This window comes from Haemaphysalis longicornis, unplaced genomic scaffold (genome assembly GCF_048455015.1).
Source record: "Haemaphysalis longicornis isolate Haplotype H1 unplaced genomic scaffold, Haemaphysalis longicornis Haplotype H1 scaffold_35, whole genome shotgun sequence".
NCBI lineage: Eukaryota > Metazoa > Arthropoda > Arachnida > Ixodida > Ixodidae > Haemaphysalis > Haemaphysalis longicornis.
Genome location: NW_027526352.1, coordinates 904,067 through 912,735, shown reverse-complemented (window position 1 = coordinate 912,735; position 8,669 = coordinate 904,067). Strand labels below are relative to the sequence as shown.

General features: G+C 43.1%; 1 long non-coding RNA gene across 1 annotated transcript; it reads left to right on the top strand.

Moving 5' to 3' along the window:
- The first annotated feature begins 6,377 nt into the window (after window positions 1-6,377).
- LOC144177965 (uncharacterized) lies at window positions 6,378-7,815 on the top strand. Its single transcript, XR_013323893.1, has 2 exons — window positions 6,378-6,445; window positions 7,407-7,815. It is a non-coding gene; the product is annotated as an uncharacterized LOC144177965 (long non-coding RNA).
- Window positions 7,816-8,669: the final 854 nt, after the last annotated feature.

Below are 8,669 nucleotides of genomic sequence, written 5' to 3'. Positions count from 1 at the left end.
GCTGATTAAAATTTTGTTTTAACTGAAATGTACTGCGCTTCGTGGCTCTCTCAAATGTTGTTCGACGAGCAACGATACGTTATTTTTTAAGAAATCAGCACATAAAAGCATTCCTTTGTTCCGTTCCATTTCAGGTTTGGTGACGTAGGCATCGGGTCAGAAACTGCGAATGAGGCACCGGCATGGTCTAGAGCCTAATCTGTTGGCGCTAGGCACTCTCACACTGGCGGCAAGCAGAAGAACGGTTCTATATTGGGGGAGAGGTTTAGAATTCATCTACAACAGCCGACTTCTCCCTCGTAAACCAGCAACAAAATTGTGAGTTCTGCCAGTAAACGTTCATGTAAAAAAACAAAGCGGTGCTTAAAATAACAGATGAACTGGAAGGGCAGACAGGACCAGTGGATTTGAGGACAAGTCCTTTATTTACTGAATATTCAATGCTTCGAGCTGACCAAATCTGTTACATGAAGGTTCTGCACACCATTTATAAGCAAGAGACCCACAATCAAGTTAACAATAAATCTTCTGGCTACCATCTCAGGCATACAATACGCACACTCCAAAAGTAAGAACGAACTATGGTGAGCAATCTTTTCTGTACCAGCCAACTGAAATATTAAACAAATCGGGAGAAAAAAACTTCGACGCCAGTGAAGTCACGTTTAAAAAACAGGTCGAAGAAGTGTTACTTAAGCAAAAGTCTTGAAATACTGATATATGATTAAGGGTTTGAAATATATTTCTACATGTTCCCCTAAAGGTAGAAATTAATAACAATTACAATAAAAAATACATTCATACGTGATTGTGATATAGTAGTATAACTGATGAAACTTCATGCGTACCAATTATTGTGTTTATGTGTACAGTGTGATCCTTCTGTGAATTTTAGACCTATCCTTTGTCTAATACATAGGAAATTTAGTAATGACTTTGCTTTGTGGTATTTCTCTATTACGATTGTGCTATTATGCTTAACTTTGTGAACAGACGTGTTATGATGTACGCTGTAAATCGGGTGGCTGAGGCCCCTGTCAGGCACCATCCGCCTTTCGTCTGAGCCTGCCCTTGGTTTTTGCAAGAAATAAAAATCAAATACTCAAATCAAATACTGAAAAAATGCAAAAAAAAACGGTCGACACGTCGTAGGCATCCAGCGCCATTTAAAGCTGAAAGGTTGCAACAAAACTTCGTTCAGATAACGCCCGAGTAGTTAAACACCGGAAAATTGAAGTGATCCTAGGAAACCTCCACAGTGTTTATCGTGGGCAGATGAACACTGGAAGAGAACGGCATCAAATGGCGGGCAGGAGAGAGAAGAGGTGTATTAACGTGGCTGGCACGTTAATGCATCTCTTTTACATATAACTCAAATGGTCAAAAGAAAGTTCGCAAAGGATAAACAAAATGAAAGGTACGGTACTATTTGCTATATTATTGGGTAATATTTGCTCAGGAACAGCTGTATATTCAGAACTAATAAAGAGTTTTACAGGAACCCGCGCAGAAAGACCGCCGCATGAGTACAGTAGGAAGCCAGCCCTCCTAATTCTGTGTTTTTTGAGCCCCACCTGGGCGGTATAGGAGTAGTTGCTCGAACAAAAAATTCCAGCCAAAAATAAAGTTCAATTACTCCAATGAAACTGGGTGGAAACGAGGAATAAGACAAAATGGGGCTCGCCTCCTGGTGACACCGTGAGAAACGGCGGTTATCATTCAGTTGCTCGGGCCAGTTGGAACGCCGCTCTTTCGAAATCCTCACTAATCGTATTATGATTGCCATTGTTTAGCCCACATGATAAAATAGATAGACGTATCTACAATTTTTATTCCGCTCTTTAGTATGGCGCTAGGCTTCCGTGCATCTGTTTACGTAGGCGGTTTCAGTTTCACGTACGAAACAGTTTGCGTACGGAAACAATAGAAGAATACGTAGCCCACGCCCACAATATTCGAAATCCTTATAGGTATAAACACGTAAACAACGTGCACCGTGCGTTATTTCTTGGGTAATCTACTAACTGACACAGATGCTGCTGCAGCGCTGGTTACCTCCCGAGATTATTACAATGACGACGACAAACGCTAATTTAGCAGGCTGAAAACCCAAAAAATCTACTGTTATCTGCGTCGTAAACGTATATTTCGCTTGAGATTTTATGTGAGGACCCTACTGGCAAAATAATGGCGGAATTTTCAATTCGGAAAGCGATATCGCGCGCGAGGGATGAGCTACAACTACGTCCTCTTTGGCATAGCTTTGAAGCGGGATTTTCCGAACAATTTGACGTTTTTTTTTTATCAGATAAATAAGTGTGGTTTTGTAACAAGTTGCCAATCGCTATTGACCGCATCATTATATACGACTTGGTTACCCATGTTTTCTGTGCATTAATCTTGGAGGCTAATATTAGTATACCGGTTTCACTGCCCTTGAGATGTAAAAACGCTCTCTGTGAAGAAAAAAATTCTGTGTTAATAAAAAAGCGGCCAAAAAGCAATGAGCTGAAAGTGGGTGACTCTATAACACGCTTCTCGATAAATAAAAGTATCCAGACCGGCCGGAGCCAGTTTGAGTGACGTTCTACATTACAGAGTTTATTTAGTCGTTTTTGTTCAATTTTGCGCTACTGATTCACAGGTGAGACGACAAGTCATTTTTGTAATACCACGTGAGGTTAAACACTGCCTCTACTCACCCTTTTTGTTTTTTTAAGAACAAAAAGGACACTGTCAAACTAAGGACCGAATTTTAGAACGCCCCTAACTTCAATGCGCACACCTGAAGATCGGCTCGGCTTTCTTTTTTATTTGAGCACGTTTTATTTGAACATGGATCCGGAATTTGCAGCGAACCGGGCACCGCGGGTGCAGTTCAGTATTACGCGAGCTCGCAGCCGAAACCACGATGCCGATGCGGAATGTTCGTGCATTCTAATAATGGTAGACAAAACCGGAAGCTTTGACAACTGCTTCATATTTCATTCCAATTTTCTCGGTTGTGCGTACGGGCAGCTTTTAAGCGGCTAAGATGTATGTATGTACAACTGTCCTATACGGCGCATCTTGGTTGACAGCTGCACTATTGATAATGCTACATTGATGTATTCAACGTAATCGGGGATTTCACAATTGTGCGTTTCGTTTTTTTCTCCGCCAGAAACAGCCGCTGCCACCGAGATCAACCTGGCGTCCTTCTGCTCAAGAGCTCAGTGCCTTTGACATCGAACAAACCGCGCCGATTACCATATTTGGTTTCCGCGCGGCGAGGTCGCGTATTGTGCTTAGTGCGTGCACAAGTCTCCGACAGTTGCATGCCATCGGGAAAATATCGACACCGCTTAATAAAAAGGTGCCCGGACGTTTGCACGAGGATTTATACATTTAAAAACTGCCTCGGGTGCTAATGAACGCCCTGTTGTACGGTTGTTACACTCACTAGTTAAAGCCGCTGGCTCCGGACTTGTTCAAGCTGCGCTTCAAAGTAATGGTGTGATGCAGACGCAAGAGATTAGCGGTGGCGGAAACCGCGAGCAAAATGCATATTTGCTGCTACCTAATAGCCGTTCAACTGCAGAAAAAAAAAACATGTTTTCGGAATAAGCTTGTTTCCTTCCAAAACAAGTCAATGTATGGAAGCAATATTCCTAAGGGCCGCAAGACGCCAGGATAGACACTCGTATGTCAAACATTTGGAACTTTCACAGGTGTGGTGGCTTTTCTTCTTATTTGGGAAAATCTTTTTTTAATATAGGCAAATATTTTTAGCATCAACACTCAAAGCGGCTGCTTGGCCCCCTAATGCCTTACTCAAAGGAGGGCTAATATTGATTTATAAAAACGCCTCAGCTGCTCATACGACCCAGAGACACCAAAGTAACGTAAGGAGCATTTCAAAAATTAGCCCTGAATACACGAAGAGCGTGCCATGCACTAAAAATAAAGCTTTTGATGGCGGGCGCTGTGGAATTTGAGGCACACTTGCTCTGCTGTGACTCTAAGTGGGATCTGCGTATGCCTTCTTTCCATCTCCGTCAGGCAGGCACGAGGGAAAGGCATTTGCTGTCGGCCGCCCAACGTAGTCTCCTGATGTGGCCCATCTACGTCGTGAACTCGCCGCTGCTTGTAATGTGCGCTCATGTATTGCAAAGTTCACCAAATGGCCAGTCATCGACGTAAGGGGGTTACACGTTTCAGTAGTAGAGAGGGTCTTCCCATTCGCCATAGGGTAGCGGTGTGTGCCATGATAAGTCAAATTTCTGATGCCATTACCGCTGTAATGGCCTTCTTATACATCAAATTATTCTAGCAAAATAGCGTCCTTTAACGCCAGGTTTCTTCAAAAATTTATTTATTTTTCATTAAAATGCGTCGGAGGGTTATTTTTTCAGCCACATGTAACTGACGGATATCTATTTTGTAAGCTGTAAGCAAATAGGTAATATGAAATATTAAGATTAAAACTACTATAAGTGGTTCCAAGCCTTTGGAAAAACCATCAATTTAGAGAGGGCCCAACATTCTTATCGCGGTATGACTAGTGTTCTAGAAGAATACCGTAAAACTAATTGCTCAATTTAAAATCAAACAACATTGTAGAAATATAGTTTCTGCCATCCTAAAGTCATAGCAGTATTCGTTCAAAATTCTGAAATGGAATTTTTGTCAACCCAAACCTGGTAGTGGTACTACTTGCTTATAATATCTATTTTGTTTGCTAAACCTGAGTGGCTTATCGTGAAATGTAGGGATAGGTCATCCGCTCTTTTCTTGAATCCTCTTCTGGAGTTTACCACAAAAGGTTTCCCGGTGTGTGTGCTTTTTTAAAATAATTTCCAGTATGCATGCTTTTTATAAATAAGGCAGAAAATCACAGAAAGAATGAACTCAAATGACACAACCACCAGTTAAACACCTACTGTTTACCTCCTTCAGCAATGTTCCTGTTTTCTCAAGCGTAAAAATTTCGGCGTATCGGCATTCGTCTCTTTCAAGTGTCATTAAAGGATGGCAATGCTGCCGTGGCCCGTAACGTCCATCCTCCTTTCTCTTTCTCATCATCTTTTTATAATAAGCTTGCCTAAACTTTTTCTAACATTCCATTCCGAGCCGCTCCTCATTTTTCTATCTCTTCTTTCTTTTCGGCCATCCTCCTCTCCTGCAGCTCCACCATTTATAACTTTCTTTGCATCACCCTCTTCGTTTTTCTTCCTATTTCTCCAACGTCTTGTCTTTCTCACTCACTCCTTCAATTCCTCATCCCTCTTTCGGTGCTAAAAAGAGGAAAGGGGCTTAAGGATCCCAAAGGCCAATGTACTGTGCCACGAACTGATACAATGCTAAGCAAGCCCTCAATCCTGATAATGCACGAAACAGACATGATACGCCCCTACTACCTTCGCGCCATCGTCTTTATGAAATACCCCTCAATTTGTGTTCTCCCAGCAATCCGTCGGCAGACCGAACGAATACAGCGTATTATAATTTTTTCCCCTTGTGGGTGAAGAAAATCCCCTACTTGTCCCTACTTCTAAGATTTATCGTTATCTACCGCTGAGGTTACCGTGTATCCTCAGGTTACGTTTCTTGCTTTTCTCAAGGGGCCGTCCCGCGTTCTCCCCGCGTGCTTCCCTATTCGTGGAATTCTTGTGACAGCCGCATGCGATTGTCAACAATGAGGAATTCTTCGAGTCACGGCTCATGTAAGTCTTTCGCAAAACCGACGCCGTTTTCTTATGATGTTTCCTTGAATTACAGCGCTCGTAGTTAAGTAGTCAGGTTATGGTCATCGTCAACCATACACTATGCCGATATGCTCCGTATATTCATCATCTTGCCATGAGAACCGTTTTGGCTCGGCGCACGGCTGGTGGTAGCATTATCCACACTAGTATATTTGTTTGCAGCTTTCGTCGATGAAATTTCTTTTACTCGCCCAACAAGAACGTGTGCTGGATTTATTACGCTTCCAATTGCAGGTACGAAAGATCTCCCAGGCGAATCGCTGCGCCAAGCAATAACAAAACACTGGAAAGAGGGGATAAAACTTGCGTAGCACTAGGGCTGCGCCGATAAAAGCGAATGTGTAGCCGAATATTTGCCTTCTGATTATTTGCAAATGATTTGGCATTTCAGCATAAGCCATTCAGGAAATAGGCAAATGTGACACCAGATCTGCGCTTCTTGTAATTTGCGGAAAGCGTTTACAAAATATTTTTGACGGCTAGACAAAATATTTTTGACGACGGGTAGAAGCGCTCATATCACCCACCACGCAGGCAAGGAACCTTTCGTCACTTCCCTTTTATATCCTTTTCCTCTCCGAGCTCCCTGCGCTATAAAACAGGAGATATGGCGTCAACTCTTGCATTCATAGCGGTAGGAAACTCAGAGGGGTGCTGCTCAGGATACCTCGTCGCCGATCGTCGTGCAGTACAACGGTGTGAGTAAATTGCACTTCTCATTCTTGTTACGCCACCTGAACTATGTAGTCGTGTAAGAAAAAGCCTTCCCAGGGGTAGCGAAAATCCGCCGTGTAAATGTTCTGACAGCTGTATCTGTACGTGTTTACGGGGCGCGTATAGCATGATTTCATTCGTACCTATTCACAACATATCAGCTACATACCCGCATCGGGGATATCTCTGTATCAAATATAGTTTTTGCGGTTGTAGTTGTATATTGTATAATACATGCTGAACAAAAGACAATGTTTCTTAGGCACAGAGTCAAGTATGGTTGGTTCACGTTTTGAACGGTGCTCGTAAATTCCTCAGACGTTTAAAAGTGGGTTGACTTAAAAGACACTGTAGCGTTGGTGTCATTTCAATCACTCCGAACTATCCTTATGGGAGAAATAATTCATGTTTAAAAACGAAATAAAGGTGCATTGATTTTGTTAGAGCCTTAAATATTTTATATGAGATTGTTGATCTTACTGATCTTGCTTAAAATAGGGTACTTTACTGTGTGGGACTTCACAACAAGGTGCGGTACTCCAATAATACTAGAGTTCAATGTACGACTTCGTTCTTACGGAACATGCAAGTACTGGCAACGAACGGCAAGTTTCAACAGGCCAGGTACCCTTGGTTGTTTGCTAACGGTTAAAATATTGAAGAAAATTGTAGCGGTTAAAATATTGAAGAAAATGTTAGCTCCAGAGAAACAGAGGGCTGCGCTTTCAACAAACGCGTATGAGCAGAATCTCAGTTAAACTTAGTAAAATTGGCAATCACCTTCATGAAAAACGAAATCACCTTTTTATTTTTTGCGGTTGAAAGGAACAGTGCTTCGACATCTGACGAGGAGGAAATCGCACCCGTTTTTATTTTATTCAGTACTCGTGACGTCAAAAACCTTAGTTATTTTTATATTGATACCTGCATTCCTAACTGTTCCAGACTGCCATGCGTTGGACGACGCATGTGTTCTTTTTGTGGACCTGGGTATGCTCAACCGAGGGAATCTCGGCCCATCTGCCCTGCGAGGAAACCATGAACCTGACGACAGTACCCCGAGAAATCAAGAACTGCAACCTGGGCTTTGAAAATGGCCATCTTCACGCTCTTTGTCACATTCTTGTCACGACGGATAACGAGTCTACTCCCCTGACTGCCCCAATAACGACAACGGAGCAACTACTGGTTTCAGAAGATACCCTTCGCACCGTGTCTCCGGGCTGTGCCCCAGTCTGCTTGCACCTCCGACAGCTAAGATTGAAGAAATGGGACGATTGGGACGATCTTCCTGGCAATTTAACTACTAGCTACGATCGCATCGAGATGTCGGAAGTAAACGATGCACTGACTTATTTGGAAATGGCGAAGATATTCGTGCGGGAGATGACAATTGACGTGACATTCGGCATGCCCCCGCCGGTAGCTGTCGCCGTGTGTGACAGCAACCGGGTGAACCAAAGCGGCATTTTCAACGTTCTCAGCTTTGCTGACCCGTACCACAACTTATTCCCGGACACGGATTTTGTTAGCGTTCTCGCAAATACCACCATGCCCAGGGGCATTTTCGACGTCTCCACCGATGCAGCTATTAGGATTATGGATTTTCTAGACACATTCCCCACGCTTCTTTTAAGGGTTCTCGCGTCCATATATATTAGGCATGTTAATTTGTACCGCTGTAATTTCCGCAACATCTCCTTCGACGACATTCCTCACATGACGAGTATTCAGCATCTTGAATTTTCACAATGTCCTATTATGACCGTTCATCCGGAGGCGTTTCGCCGCATTCCTTCTGTTAAGAAAATTTCTCTGACAAGCACGAAGCTCCCCGGTATACCAGAAGCAATATTTTCTTTGAAAACACTGGCGTGTCTAAACATGTCTGACACAAATGTTCCTCCTGGAGTGGAGTTTAACTTTTGGCCTGGCCGCAGTAGTAGAAAGAGCAGTGCTGTGCAATTAATCACAAGTGGCAGCAACGTGACACTGTTACGTGATCGAGACCTATGTGGTTTCCCAAATCTGCTTGAGTTACACATGGACGGGTGCAACCTGAAGATTCTACAAGGCTCCCCATTTATATGCCTGAACAAACTGCAGTTTCTTTCCATGCGGGCAAACAAAATAGCAGCACTCCATGAAGCTACGCTGGAAGGCCTGATAGGTTTATTACGGTTGAACCTGAGCCGCAACCGCCTGACG